Genomic DNA, 15,177 nt, shown 5'->3' on the forward strand with positions numbered 1-15,177 from the left:
CGATCAACCATTACACGATTTGCAACCAACTTTCTTTCGTTGCAATCCCTTGTTCAACAAAAATCGAACTTGAGGAAGATGTTTTCATGTGATGAATGGAATGCATCTCAGTGGAGCAAAAACGCTGAAGGGAAACAAATGGTTGACCAAGTATTTGACAAAAGATTTTGGTCAAAGGTAGAGGAGATTGTGCTATTTAGTGAGCCTCTTGTCAGAGTTTTGCGGATGGTGGATAGTGATAAACTTGCCATGGGTTTTGTTTATGAGGCCATGGATCAGGCCAAGGAACAAATAAAGGTAACATATGGGGATAAAAGACATAAGTACATTCCTCTATGGAGAATCATTGATGAAAGATGGAACAAACAACTCCATAGACCTTTACATGTAGCTGGCTACTACTTAAATCCAAGGTATGTAATTTTGGATTTCAATGTTCATTGCTTATAAGTTTTAACTTTTAACTTTTGTTGACTTGATGAATATGTTTTTGTTTTTGAATTTTGAAGGTACGATTACACTACAAATTTTGAGACTGATGGGGAGGTATGAGGGGGATTATATAAATTCATTGAGCGCATGGTCCCAAATTCCAAGACTCAAGATCACATTCCTAACAAGCTCTTGAATTTCAGTGAGAGCAAAGAATCCTCTAGGTAAGAACTGCCAAAATTTACAAATTCTTATATTACTCATTTCAATTTGCAATTGTTGAGTCCAAGTTTCAACTTGCAAATTCATTTGCTAATACTTTTTTTCCTTCCACCCTTTTTGCAGCCTATTGGTGGCAACAATTTGGTGGTGAATGCAATTAATTGCAAAAATTTGCAATTCGAATATTGAGCTAGACATGTAGTGCTTTAGGGCGTGAGTGGAATTGGAGTGTGTTTAAGCATATATAAACTAATAAGAGAAACTATTTGGAGCAAAAGCGGTTGAATGGCATGGTTTTTGTTTAGTACAACCTTAAATTGAGGTGCAACCAATTGCTGAATAAAATCCCTGAATCAAACATCATTGTCTTGGATGACTTTGATCCAACATCAGAATGGGTTGTGAAAAGTCAAACACTAAAATTTTACAATGCAGACATTTCTTGGTTAGACATGGACCCACTTTCACAGGTTGTAGAGGCAGATATACTAGAAGCACCAATAGTAGCTTCAGGGCTAGGGGAATCAGCCATAATCCCATTGTAGACTTGGTTGCTACTCATTCTTTAAATGAGGATGAGGATGATGATTGATCATTGATGACATTGACAATTAGCACTTGTAGGCTGTAGCTGTAGTATTGTAGACTGTTGTGTCATACTATCATGTTATTTTGGACTATAAAGGGCCTTTTAGAGCCTTTTTTTTTATTGTTTTAACTTTTAACTTTTTTGGTTCAACGATGTTTTGCACTAAGTGCCTGGGACTTGCATCTAGCCTCAACTCCTTGAATGGCGATTTTGAGTTATCCATTTGCCCTTAACTTGCTTGCGCTTATGCTTAGCAAAGTTTGAGGTAGTCTTTGGATGGGCTTGATCTTTAAGTGTGATTCTCCCATATTCTTCAATGTGATTTGACGTCACATAAGATTAACAAAAGCCTCCTCACGAGGAGTTGTGCATCCCTTCACAAATAGTGGGATACTATAGTACATAGTTACAAAGGTTTTGAGTGTTGAAGATAGATTATTCATAACAATAATTATATATTTCAAATCTGTTTTTGTCTTTCCTCCTGATGAAATGATGTAATGCTTCAAGTTCTAAAACTTCCTAATATACTTAGCACTTTTAGAGTCACCCATCTTGAGATTGGGAAACTTAGTTTAAAGCTATGAAACCAAATTCGCTCTTAGAGGGCCACGTGTCCGAATCTGTCGAATCCGATACGGTTTGACCTAAATCGTGTCTGGATTTCGTGACACGATCGAATCTGGATCGTGTCCTGATCGGACACATCGTGTCCCGAAATTCGGACACGAATCTAGAATTCTGGGACCCGCGCGACCAATAAAGGGCGAAAATGACTCTTTTCATCATTTGCTGTCATTTCTTTTGCAATAGTTGAGCTGTGGGTTTGCTGTGAGGAGTTTGGAGCAATGAGCCAAGGGTTTGGAGCGTTTTCAAGGAGATTCAAGCAATAGGTAAGTGCATTTCCTCTCTATTTTTTGCATTTGTATTACAACAGTTTGTATATGCATTTCTTATACCAATTTGTGCATGTTTTGTTTATTTTTTACAGTATTCATGGCTCAATCAAGGGCAGCGGGTAGGGGGCAAAGGAAGAGGAAGAATGTCCCCATTGGAGATGCCTCTCCTCCCCCAATTTCATTAGAGTCTGCTACAAGTAATGTTGAGGGAAGACTTGCTCTTAAAGGTAACATTGAGAAATATCCCTTGTGGAAATATGTCACAAGCGAGGATGGGCCAAGCAACAAGGTGAAGGGAGGAGGCATTGTGAATTGGAGATGCAACTTTTGCCACAGTACTTTCACAAACACATATTTTCGTGTGAAAGGCTATTTGTTGGCTTTACTAGGTTGTGGAGTTGGAGCTTGTACACAAGTTCTTTTACAAAAGATGAAAGAAATGGAAAAAGAGTTTACTGTTGGTATGGCAAATATCGCTGCAAAAAAAAAGAAAAAAAAAAGAAAAAAAAAGAAAACCAAGAATGATGACCCCCTTCCATTTTTGAGGAAAGACAACAACAAATTTCCATTTGAGAGTTCCAGTGGGGGACAAGCAGCAAAAAGAAAGAAAATCTCACTTGGTCCAATGGATAAGATTTTTCAAAAAGAGAAACGGGAAGAACTTGATCTCACCATTGCCTTTTTTCTATCAAAACTTCATATCCTTCAATGTTGCATGCTCACCTCTATTTATTGAGATGTGTCGAGCTCTAACTCACGAGGCTCCATCATGGTATGTGCCTCCTGGTTCAAAGAAGCTTAGAACCACATTGTCGACGAAGGCAAAAAAAGAGGTGCAAAAAATGCTCGAGCCTATTAAAGCATCATGGCCAACATCGGGGGTTAGCATTGTTTTTGATGGATGGACAGATCCAGCACGACACCCACTCATCAACTTCATGGTGTCTTCCTTGAATGGTCCAGTTTTCTTGAAAGCAGTGGATACACTTGGAGAATACAAGGATGCACAATATAAGGTGAGTTGTTTATTAAAGTTATTGAAGATGTAGGTGTTGATTCTTGTGTGCAAATCATTATAGATAATGTACCTATTTGCAAGGCTGCTGGCATGATTGTGGAAGCTAAATATCCACAAGTGTTTTGGACACCTTGCATTGTCCATTCATTGAACTTGACACTGAAATTCATTGCTTCTGATGTGCTTTGGATTGGTAACATTATTGAGGATGCATGGCATATCCGTAACTTTGTACAAAATCATACAAATGCCCTCACTATCTACAAGGAGTACAACAATCTATCATTGTTGAAGATTGCGGATACACGGTTTGCCTCTTCATTCATCATGTTGAAGAGGTTGAGGGAGGTCAAGACCACTCTTGGGGCCATGGTTATTTCAGAGTTTTGGTCTTTTTGGAGAAAGACAAATCAAGTAGCCTCTAAAAGAGTGAAGGACACAGTGCTAGATGATGCTTGGTGGGAGAGGGTAGATCTAATTATTCAGATCATGGACCCTATCATTTCTTTGCTTCGATTTGCAGATACAGACAAACCCATCCTAGGAGAGGTTTATGAGGGATGGGATTCCATGATTGAGTTTGTGAGGAGCATTATTCTACAGAGTGAGTGCCCTGAGTATGAGACATCACCAGAAGCCTTATGTGGTACTATACAGGATATTCTTGTCAGTGGATGGGACAAGAATTGCACACCTTTTCATTGTTTGGCTCACTTATTGAACCCAAAATACTATAGCCATGAGTAGCCGAATGGTGGACCTTCTCGCAAATTCCCTTCTCACATGGATGGTGAAATCTCACAGGGGAGGAAAGATGCATTCTGGCGGGTTTTTCAGGATAGAGCATTGCTTGATGAGGTGGAGGATACCTTTGCAGAGTTTTCCATTGGCACTGCTCGATTTGCAGGATATGATGTGATTAGAGATAGGGGGGCTAAGAAGCCCTATTCTTGGTGGGCAAATCATGGGGCAACAAGCCCTCCTCTACAATAGTAAGCCATGAGGTTCCTCTCTCAGGTGACTTCATCCTCTTGTTGCGAGAGGAATTTGAGCACATATGGGAATTTGTATAGTGTTAAGAAGAGCAAGCTTGAGCAGTTCAAGGTAGAGACAATGGTGTATGTGCACACCAACCTTCGTCTTATTTACAGGCAGAGGGAAGAGTGGTTGAAGGGAAAGACAAAGATGTGGAATGTCTTTCCTGATGATATGGGTTTGGACAACAGTGTTGAGTTGGCATTGGCCAACATGGATCTCAATGATCCAGTGCTAGAGCCGGTTAGATTTGATGATGGTGATACTACAGAGGGGTCATCCTCCACACCAACAGATGCTGAGACGACTTTGGATACAGGGGAGGAGGAGGATGCAGAGGAGAGCAGTGGTGACCATGATGATGATGACCCTGATGTTGATTTTGATGATGACTATGAGGATTGATGACTCATGAGTCATGGGCTACCTACTGCCTTGAGGCTTGTATACTTGTAGTTGTTTTGTATTTTCTATTTCTATTTGCCATTGGCATTGCACTACCTATGTAACACATTTTGATTTTGATGACTTAATGAGAAAACTACAGCTGTCAGTGTCTTTATCTTACTATCTTGTCTTTCTCCTATTGGATCATTGATGAATTGAATATGTATTATGATTTATCATTTATGAATTTAGAATTTATGATTCATTGATTTATCATATGTGACATGTATTTGAATTTTGTATGTACTATGCATGTTATAATGTTACTAACTTACTTTGTAAACAGTAAAACTTACATCTAGATGAAGATCTATGTTCGAAACCAATGAATTTGTATCATTAATGAGAATTTGTGTAAGAAATATCTAATTTTTAATATATATATAATATATATAATGTATCCGAACGTGTCCTGTTCCAGGGGGTCAACGTGTCCAAATCCGACACTTGAATCTCCGTATCCGACGAATCCCGAAACCACGTGTCAAGTTACTTAGGTTTAAAGTCTATTGATTTGAGTAGTATTCACAGTTCCAAAAAGATTCTCGAAGGTATCCTAGATTTCCTTCACAATTTTATTGACCTTGGTATGATGAATGTGATTTGGCCTGATATCTTGGTTTATTAGCTCGAGGGATTCTTTCCTTTTTAGACATATGAGATCATAGCTGTCGTCATTGTCTGGAGGAAGATGTTTTGTCTGATACATCCATAAATCCTTGCTTTGAACAAAGGCAATCATTTAGCATACTCAAACTGATAATTTGCCCCAATCAATTAGGCAATACGTCATTTTAAATATACTATGTTGAAAAAGCAAAACAAGCGGCCTTATAAAGTTACAAAAATCACATTGATAGACCCAAGAAATGAGAGGTACCAACAACTCTGGAAAACAAATCTGTAGCAAAATAGGAGAGTGTGCTGGCTGTAAAAGAGGGTTTTAAACCGGAGGAAAACCCAAAAACTTCTGGTAAACAAATCAGCAGCTGTGGAAAACAGCTCTGCAGCAAAAGATAAGGTTGTGTTAGCTGTAAAAGAGGGTTTTAAACCCTAGGAAAACCCAGCAACTTTCAGAAAGCGAATCTGCTGCAAAAGGGGAGAGTGCACTGGGTGTAAAAGAGGGTTTTGAAAACGCTGGAAAGTTATGCTGGCCTTTAAAATCAGCTGCTGAACTGAATGGGTGAGGTTCACACCCACTCAGATAACATGTTTAGATTCACAAGTGTTAGCAAGAGAATTGAATGGAACAAACCAACCTGCCCCCCCTGGCCCAAATGCAATGAAGAAAGAGATAGGCAACACTAGGGCAGCCAAGAAAGGTGCAGCTCTAGAGAGAGAAAGAATAAGTGCACTAGAGAGAGAAATAGCCCAGGCACAAGATAGATTAATCTAAGAAGAAGAGAGTGCAATACTTTATGGTTCCCTTAGGCTAATGATCACAATATATGAAAATAAAAATAAGCATTGTTTATTTATATACAGTTAAAGAGGTAAGGTGCTGTCCCTAGGGAGGGGTTATGGGCCTACATTGAGTTTACTAGATCAACCTTAACCAAACATAAAAATACACTATAAAAGTACAAATGATGTTGGTCATAGCCAAATGTGAAGATTATTTGAAAATTCCTTAAAATGCAGCAACTGGAAATAATTCTCCTCACCGATTATTTAGTTTATTAATTTTATGATTAATATTGAATTAATCACACTGCAATTTCTTCACATAATAAAATAAACGCTGCGGAAATAAAAAAATGCTGAAAACTGAGAAATGCTAGCACACACACATACAATCTGACACCATTATTTTTGGATGAATGTCCTTGGAAAAACCCAATGTGGGAAAACTGGTGCAGCAGTGAGGGTTTTTATTATTATGTAGCGGCAAAAGTTTCGAATACAATAAAATGTCGCCAAACTGGTGATTCTATCTGCGAGATATTGGCAAAAATATCTGAGGGAATTTTACCCTCGCTTCAAGCAATTCCGACTCAGTTTGACCTTTGAAAAGCAAGTCGTCTAAACCCTCTGTGCAAGCCCTATGTCACCTCTGTGCAGACCCTCACACGCTAAGCCCGAAACTGATGCTAATCAAGCCGTCTTGCCTTCTGCTGACTAGGAAAATGTCTCTCCGGCACTTTGGAAAATCTTCCTGGCCTTTGGAAACTAAAACAACCTTCCCTTCAGCCAAATCGAACTGCCCATATTGAGGCTCTGCGCAGTCCCTATGCAACCTCTTGGAGAATGATTTTGGCCTCCTCTTTTGACTCTTCTAGAACTGGAAACTCCTCCGGAAATCTACTGTGTTGCCCCTCTGCCACTTGCTACTTGATCTTTGGTTCAATCTTGCTGCTGAATCACCTGCTACTGCAAAATCGAATTGCCTTGATTGCGGAGTATTTGCACTAGTGTGTTCTCCATCTAGCCATCGACCTCTTCTTATAATCTCTAGTTAGGACTCCAACGACCAAGATTAAAACTTAATCGATGGATGAGATCATCTACAAGTCAATTCGTGTGAGTTTCTAGAGAATTCTCACTTTTCTTAATTAATCACTATTAATTAACAAATTTTCCTAAGTTAGACTTAGGAATTTTTAAATTATGGTCAATTAATTTAATTGAGCCAACTCTAGGTGGAATTTCCAGAAATGTTTTTTGAGTTTTGGAGAACTCATTTGTTTTAGCCTCTCCACAAAGTCTTGAGAATAGAACACCATCCGATGCTACAAAAATTATCACTCCCTCTTAGCGAGGAAGGTGTTCTCTCCAAACTCTTGTCTCTGTAACATCTTCCAACCACGCTGTTGATGACTGACAACTGTAGCTGCCCGCCACTGCCCACCAACCACTGCTCTAACTTTGATTTATCTGCTATTGATTGTAGCTGAACCAAACTGCTACATTTGCGCTGCTACTGATTGTAGCTGAACCAAACTGCTACATCTGTGCTGCTACTGACACTGCACTGTACATCTTGTACTGCTGCCAACTTTGCATCTGCACTGCAACGCAACTAACATCCCTCTCACTGTTGCTGCTGCTACTGCAACTACTGCAACTTAGAAGCATCCAAAATACTGAATCAATTTTGTCTTTATGCTGCAACTGTCTATTGAGCATCTGATTGCTACTAGCCTTTGGACTGTTCACTGGGGAATCTGCATTGTTGTTGACTCTGCTACTGAGCCTCCTGCTCTACGGCCCTTAGCATCTTATTGCAACTTGTCTACAACTGTCACTCTGGAACTAATTGCACCAACTGACACTGATTCTTGTGCTACTGAATCTGTGGGCCCCTGTAGCGAGGGTAATGATCCATGAGGAAACACCATTCGATGCAAACACCATCCAATGCCCGTGTCACTGGACCCTACCCAAATCTTTGCACAACTCTAGGACTAAAGCTCCATATCGCCCCACCTCACTCCTAGAGGTATAGCTGCAAACATGGTGAAATATTCCTTCAAATTGGAGGACAACTTGTTTATCTCTGCGGATGCTGCCGCTTGATCCTGCTTCTCCTGCTTGTTCTTCTTCCTTTGAGTATACTGAGTACTGTAGTCGCCAAACTCGCCACACCTGAAGCACTTGATCTTAGATAGATCCTTTTTCTTCTTCTTCTCTCCTTGCAAGCCTTGCCCTAGACTGAGATCTTTTGTTTTCCCTTTTGATGCAAAGGCCACATTATCTTCCTCCTTCACACCTTTCGATCCCTTGTTGCTACTGCCGCTGATTTTGACCTTCACTGGAGTTCACCTCATCTCTTCCTGTTGCAGGTTTGACCACATCCTCTCCCACCTTGGTAATGTATCTTGTCCCAAAATGCCTTGGATGAATATTTCCCATTCCTCAGGGACACTGTTCAAGGCCAAACACACAAGCTTTGTATCTTGAGGTGCTTCCCCTATGGTTGCAAGCTCATCCTAGTTATCCTGAATTCTGGTGAGAAAGGGATCAATGCCTTCACCCTTCTGCATCCTTAGCGTTCCTCAACTTCTCTTCCAAGAACATCTTTTGTTGCTCAAAAGGATTTTGATATATCCTTGAGAGAGCATCCGCCATATTCTTGGTCGTTATGTGTGAGACTATATGGTGTCAGACTCCATCCAAGATCATCCGCTTTGCCTTGGTCATCTCTTTCTTGAATTCTTTCAACTGATTTGCATCGGTAGGTTCTGCCTCAACGTTTTCTGCATAGACTTTCAGGCCATGCTCATCTAATATTAAGGACATTCTTGACTTCCAGTTGATATAGTTGGAAGCTCCCTTCAACCTGTCTTGATCTGTAAGCCTAGCGGTGGCCATTTCTGCAAAACTTGTAATGGAAATTTCCCTCTTTCTCCTACTCAACTGCTTGCTCTGCTTTTCTCACTCCCTTCTGGAGTGAGAAAATCTGCTTTTTGCAACTAGAAATTGTTGGATTTCTGAAGCTAGAAATCCACTGAGAGAAAATCCCTCTGTCTGTGCATTTTCTCTTCCACTCGACACTGATTCTACTTTAGCAAAACTTGCTGCAAAACCATTTTGCGCCCAAATAAGAGATTGCTTTGCAAAAATACTGAGTTGCTGCTTCCTCTGCCCGTTGGAATCGCTATTCTGGACAAAACGAATTTTCTGCCACCCTGCAACTGAAAATCAAACCCTCTGTCCAACAATCCACATTGCCTGGCTAGGCACTGTGTAGCACCAAAAAATTTGGGCTTGCTGCTCACTTTGAACAACGAGATTTTCTATCTCCGCCTCTGAGCTTTGTGTCCATCAAATATGCTCTGATAACATGTGAAAATTCCTTAAAATGCAACAATTGGAAATAATTCTCCTAACTGATTATTCAGTTTATTAATTTTCTGATTAATATCAAATTAATCACACTACAATTTCTTCACAAAATGAAATAAACGCTGTGGAAATAAAAAAAATATTGGAAACTGAGAAATGCTAGCACATGCACATAAAAATTGACACTGTTATTTTTGGACAAAAGTCCCTGGAATAACCCAATGTTGTAAAACCGTTGCAACAATGAGAGTTTTTATTATTATGCAACAACAAAAATTTGAGTACAATAAAATGTTGCCAAATTGGCGATTCTATCTAAGAGAAATACTGACAAAAATATCTGAGGTAATTTTACCATCGCTCCAAGCAATCCCGACTCAGTCTGACCTATGAAAAGCAAGATGTCCAAACCCTCTGTGCAGACCCTCACACACTTGGCCTGAAATTGATGCTAATCAAGCCATCCTGCCTGCTGCTGATTGGGAAAATGTCTCTTCGACACTCTGGAAAATCCTCCTAGCCTCTGGAAACTAAAACGACCTTCCCTTCAGCCAAATCGAATTGCCTATCTTGAGGCTCTGCGCAGCGCTTGTGCAACCTCCTAGAGAATAATTTCGGTCTCCTCTTCTGACTCTTTTGGAACTAGGAACTCTCTGGAAATCTACTGTGCTGCTTCTTTGCCACCTGCTACTCGATAACCCTTAATGAGGTTGACCTGAGCATCCACGTTAAAATCATTTTCAAAAATAGAAATCCTACCTTTTAAGGGCCGGCTTGTTTGAGAGGGAGGCTCTTTTAACAACTTCCAGGACCCATAATCTTTACACAAGGTCCAACATAAGCAATATTTATTATCATGAATTCTTATTCCAAATTTTGAACCAAATCATACTACTGTATTAACCTTTCATTTTGGGGCACCTTGACCAAACTTCAGGGCTTCATATTTAGGAGGACATATCTCCTCAACAGTGAGGAGTTATGTGACGAACCACATATGGATGGAAAGCACTCAACAAGAGAAATCCAACCATCATACCATTATGAAAGATAACCTGGTCCACTAGACCATAATCCTCATTCAATGTCGGATACTGATGACAGTGTTCACACTCTGGACATCAGTGACAACTCTCTTTTGACATCAATGACAACCTATCCAAAAGTTGTAAGAAAATGGGTTGCATGGGTTGGAATTGTATATTTCAAGCTAATAATGGTCTCAAGGGCAAGGTCAGAGACAAACTGCATGTAGTGAGTGTAGCCATTGTTAAAGATCCATCGATATTGACAGTGGTGTGAACTTTCTGAAGAAAGGGCATTTTACAGATTTTAAGTGGCCCGTAATTTGAAGACATGAAGGAATCTAGTGTAGATACAGCGCAACATGGATGGTTGCCCTGATAGTTTAGGAGTTTTTGGTTCTAGGGAATTGTTCCTCATTAGAGTTTTGAGATATCCTTGTGGATATCTTTCTTACAATGAGGTTATGAGACGTGCATGTGGATTGCAGTCTGGAAATTTAATATGAGAGATTTGTAATTTGTAAGTTCATGCAGGTGGGATTCAGGAACTCAAGAATTGAACTTGGGAGCTACACCTTTATGAGGCTCACAAAGCAGCTTTATGGAGCTCTACCTGGTCCAGTAATTGTTTTCCAAAGAAGAAGTTGATGAATAATGTTTGGTTCTGATTATTTCTGTAGTTTTTATGTTCATTCAGTATGTGTTTGCCTTCAGTCAATATGTTTTTCTTTCATTACTGTAGACCTTAAGAGGGGTGTCAAGATATAAGGCTTACTATGTAATAAAGTTACTTTATGACTTTAGGATTTGTTAATATCTAAGTTTTGTGTAAGGTGCTCTATCCCATATTCATAAGTGGAAATGACTTGCTTGCTGAGCAATGATATATAAGGAGGTAAACCGTAAAATTCATTGTAATAATACAACAATTATTGTTGACACCTAATCATCAGGATTGGGTGAATAAATAAAATCAATGTAAATAAATAATAAGAGATATGAACAATCATCGGGAGATGAAGTGAACAGTCTCCCCGATGTATATAATAAAGACCAACCTGAAGGAATAATATGAATTGATTTATGTTGAGGAGTTACTGCTTGGTCTGACATGGTATTAGAGCCAACTCCCGAAATTAGTTGTAACTCCCTTCTGCCATTGTCTTGTAGTCTATCCCTCTGTGGAGTCTGTCTGCCATAATTGATTCTGTGCCATTCTGCGCTCTGTCTGCCATAATTAATTCTATGCCATTTCTGAATCGCTGCATTGAATGCCTCGAGGCCGACAGTTTTGTAGCTATGCGGAGGAGCAGTGAAACGCTGCTGCATTGATTGTCCGAGTAGCTATACGGAGGAGCAGTGAAACACTGCTGCGTTGATGGTTCGAGTAGCTATGCGGAGGAGCAGTGAAACGCTGCTGTGTTGATGGTCCGAGTAGCTATGCGGAGGAGCAGTGAAACGCTGCTGCGTTGATGGTCCGAGTAGCTATGCGGAGGAGCAGTGAAACGTTGTTGCGTTAATGGTCCGAGTAGCTATGCGGAGGAGCAGTGAAATGTTGCTGCGTTGATGGTTTGAGTAGCTATGTGGAGGAGCAATGAAACACTGCTGCGTTGATGGTTCGAGTAACTACCAGCAGACAAGGCAGCGCGCGCAATCCTGGTTCGCATCCCCATAACCGATGATGCTACTGGATGCTAATATATTCTGGTGAAAATCTCATTCAATGACCCCTGGACAGTTTTGTTCAGCCGCTGGATGCTAATATATTCTTGGCCAAGTACTCATAATTTCAGAAGCTCGTATTAGAAAATCTATGAGCGATTTTATAAAATGTTCTGATGGAGTCGAACCGATGCCATGAGAGATTTTTAGGTTTGTCTATTGGTTTGGTTTATATGACAAATTTGCCAATAATATGATAGCAATACTATGGTCTTCTTACATAGTAATGTTACATTGAGGATCTGTGAAAATAATTATCATGTAATGTTATAGATATGAGTAGGCCGCTGGTATCACCATATGCTGCCCCACTTGTATATGTATTGAAGTTTTTTTTGGCATATAAAAATCGTTAAATGCCATGTGTTGAATAGAGTTTTTTTAAAAAACGAAGTCGTGGGTCAAAGCACTGTGGCATGAAGTGTTGAATGCATTTACAGTCTTGGGTATTGACATTTGCTGTCGATTTGAGGTTGCTGTCCAGTCATATCAGAATTATATTTTTTCCTATTAAGAGTAAAAGTTTTGCAGCAAAAGTTTTTGTTACAGAATGCATTCAATCATATCCATTGCGGGAATAGTTCTCACTGGCAAGGAGAATTATCCTGAGCGGTCCCGGATGATAAAACACACCCTCATTTTCAATGAGTTGTGGAAAGGATTGTGCATTGGAGACGAAGACAAATAGCCATAACAACCTACATCAGACAAAAAGCTTGCCATTTGGGAAAACAAGAACAACAAAGCCTATGCATTAATCGCAGCATCTGTAAGTGAAGAGGTGAGTTGCCATATTATGCCATTTTCAACTGCTTTCGAAGCCTTACAAAAGCTGAAAGAACTCTATGACTCACTTTCTGCACTTGAAGTTGTTCAACTCATGATTAAACTCTTCACTCTTGAACTGCAAAATAATGATCCTCTTGCTTTTGCATCTGAAGTAAAGTCTACAATGCATGATATCCAAGCCACTAAAATATATTTGGATATTCCTCTTATCGCTTTTCTCAAGGCAATTTATCCTACTTACTCCAATTATCTTGAGTCATTGCAAGTAAATGGAAATCTTAAAGACATTACCTTTGACTCTCTTGTGAAAAAATTTGCTGAAAGAGAGAAAGCTTTTGGAAAGAAGACAACCCCTGAATCTTCTGAAGAGGCTGTGTGCCTTGCTCATAAAGAAAAGCATCTTGCTCAAGATTCTTCAAGAGGAAGAGGTGGTCGAAGAGGAAGAGGAAGATATTTCAGAGGCAAGGGGGTAGACACTCTCAAGGAGAAAAGGCAGATTTGCATTGCATACGCTGCAAAAGAAATGGATCACATGATGCCTCTACATGCAAGTTACCATGGGACAAAATTGAGCAGCAAAGAAACCAACAGAAAGGTAAAACTGATGATACAAACAAAGGTAACACCTGAATCGGCTCACTATGTTGTGGCACAATGTAATATTGGAGTAAATGAAGATTTATTTAATGCTTCACTTGCTTCTTGGAAAAATGATTGGTTTCTTGATTCAGGAGCAACCTGCCACATGACTCATAGAAAAGATTTTTTTGAAGAATTTAATGACAATGTTGATGGAGCAATATACTTTGCAGACCAATCAAAAATCAAGCCATTAGGGCTTGGCACAATCAGGCTTAAACTGCCTGGTCTTCCAGACTTTCTTCTGCATCATGTTCTATATCTCCCACAGCTCAAGAGAAAGTCGCTGTCCTTGGTCCACATCCGCTAGCAAGGTCACTCCATTCATATGTTTGATGGCAAGCTTGAGGTAAGAAAAGCATCTGACCACTCACTTGTCATGAGCAATGTTTTAAAACTCCGACTCGGACTTCGACTCTGCTGAGGGTCGACTTCGACTCCGACTCCAACTCGGTATCGACTCGGCTGGCTCGATTTCAATGACTCGGTAGTTGTAAAAAATACATTAAATATTTATTTTTTGTAAAAGCATAATTTTAAAGATTTTCATTCATGTTTCCAAACACACAGCATTAGAATATAGATAGAAGACAACATATGATCAAAGTAGGCTCATGAATATATCCATTATATTAAAATGGCACCCAGTGCACTGTCCAATACATACACGATGATGATATAGAGATCAAAACAAAAACACGTAACCAAGGAGGCTAGAAATGGCCTCTACAACAAAAGTCTGTGACCAGTACTACTGGCTACTGCTAGAGTTGTCAACATCATCTGGCTCAGTGTTACTTGGGAGCGGGAGCGACATTTTCGGAAGCTTCCGGTTTGGGAGCGAATCTCGGAGGAGTTCGACAACCAATGTCACTAACACCAAGGTACATAGAGGGATTGGTGCTCTTCATTAAATACGAGTTACATACCCTAATACATGACAAAATTCAATGGAAACATTGCAATCCCCCAATCCTGAAATCTTGAAAAACCGATAAGTCTGTTGGATTTTGAATGAAATCTAAAATTCTACTTTCTCCATATGAAATCCAATGAGGCCAGAACCACTCTCAAACATCCGGAGTCATTTCATGGTAATGTTAAAAATTTAAGTAAAAGGATGAAAATGAAAATTAAGGAGAAGTGAACAGTCTCCCTCATGTATATAATAAAGACCAACCTGAAGGAATAATATGAATTGATTTGTGTTGAGGAGTTACTGCCTGGTCTGACAGTTATCATTGGTAATATCTATTGTGTTATCGTATATTCCATTGAGCTTGGTTATGTGCTTATCTATGCTTTCCTCATTTAGTAATCTAGCTCATTTTGTAATATTTATTCTATAAAAATAAAAGCTTAACAATACAAATTGATATCCCTAATAAAATAGAATATAAGAACAGTGGTCACTTGGTATTTGTGTTCAAATTTGGTAAAGACTGGATTTCAGGAAAAAAATCACTGAATATTTTGTTCTTCCTATCAAAATTATTTGTGTTGTTTTCAGTGATACCTCTGATACATCTTTGTTTCCACTATTCTTTAAATTTATGTCAATGTTCGAAACTTCAT

The 15,177-nt window shown here is 39.4% G+C and overlaps 1 protein-coding gene across 6 annotated transcripts in view; it reads left to right on the forward strand.

The window, feature by feature from the left end:
- Positions 1-15,177, forward strand: part of LOC149208279 (uncharacterized) — a 146,683-nt gene that overhangs the window by 24,087 nt on the left and 107,419 nt on the right. The window lies entirely within an intron of this gene.

This window comes from Pinus tabuliformis, chromosome 1_2 (genome assembly GCF_031772625.1).
Source record: "Pinus tabuliformis cultivar Carrire ecotype Pingquan chromosome 1_2, CPIR1, whole genome shotgun sequence".
NCBI lineage: Eukaryota > Viridiplantae > Streptophyta > Pinopsida > Pinales > Pinaceae > Pinus > Pinus tabuliformis.